General features: G+C 42.0%; 1 long non-coding RNA gene across 1 annotated transcript; it reads right to left on the bottom strand.

Annotated features, from left to right (window-relative positions):
* Positions 1–217: 217 nt before the first annotated feature.
* LOC128822726 (uncharacterized) lies at positions 218–624 on the bottom strand. The gene is made up of 2 exons (XR_008441574.1): positions 544–624; positions 218–410 (listed from the first exon to the last, which is right to left on the bottom strand). It is a non-coding gene; the product is annotated as an uncharacterized LOC128822726 (long non-coding RNA).
* Positions 625–1,091: the final 467 nt, after the last annotated feature.

Below are 1,091 nucleotides of genomic sequence, written 5' to 3'. Positions count from 1 at the left end.
CCCTGCCCAATAAGCTGTGAGCTGATTTAGGGACCATGGGCAAGGCCTGTCCCCTGTAGTTAAGAACACCCCATGTCCCCAGTACCCACTGTCTTCTTGTTCTGACAAGTGTATTTGATCTCCCCCATTAAGAGACACTCGGAATATGTATTCTATCTCAGTTTTGTGAGGGAGACGCTGTTCTGGTTTGAAAGCAAAACCAGTGAGAGACTCCAAGTCAGAAATACAATTTATTGGGAAAAGGGAAAACAAAAGACAAAAATACACACAATGATACAAAAGGAAGACCACTGGCAAAGTCAGAATACAACCTGACACGCGCTTTGGCCAGCGTGCTGGTAGCAGTCCAAATTGGAGTGGCTGCAGTCCTCTTGGAGTGGCAGATGTGGTTGCTGTGTCTTCTTGGAAACCTGTGGAAAGGCTGCCTTTCTGTCTAGAAATTCCTGGATTTATCCAGGTGGGAATGCCTAGCTTCTCCCCCTGGGCGGAGCATCTCACAATGGGCTGATGTTATTTTGAGTCACAAGGTGTGTTCTTAATCACCTGTTAAACAGAACTGGCTCTTGGAGAGTGTTATCTCTGAGTCATGAGGCGAGACATTGATGGGCCTATTAACAGGAGATAAGGAAAACTATCCAGATGCAACTGCTACTCGGATGGTAATAGGAAACATCTTGGTGCTCAGTCTTGGACAGACGCCCATACTCCTTTTTCAATTTAGCCAATTCTGTAGCAGTGCACGGGATTTCTTTAGTGGTTATGTGTGGGTCAAAATCCTCATCATTAATATAGTCATATTCTGTTTTAATTAAAGGTCTCAAGTTAGGACAACAGTGTTCCCCACAATTTTTTACTAGAGTTAATTCTTTGTGGGGATAAATTTGATTGATGTGGGGAATTTCATTCTTCTCTGTTTCTTTTGGTGTGTTAGTGAGCTTTGAATTTTTAACCTGTTCTTCTCTAAGGGCATTTCTCAACAAATGTTTTTCATTCCTTTCTTCATCTAATTGTTTTTGCAAAATTTTACCTAAGTTTTGAAGGGAGTCTATCATTGTTTCTTACTCACTTCATTGCTTGAAGCGAGTTTCTAC

Source organism: Vidua macroura (assembly GCF_024509145.1).
Source record: "Vidua macroura isolate BioBank_ID:100142 chromosome W unlocalized genomic scaffold, ASM2450914v1 whyW_random_scaffold_30, whole genome shotgun sequence".
NCBI lineage: Eukaryota > Metazoa > Chordata > Aves > Passeriformes > Viduidae > Vidua > Vidua macroura.
The sequence above is the reverse complement of the archived record's forward strand: the minus strand, read 5'-3'. Positions and strand labels throughout refer to the sequence as shown.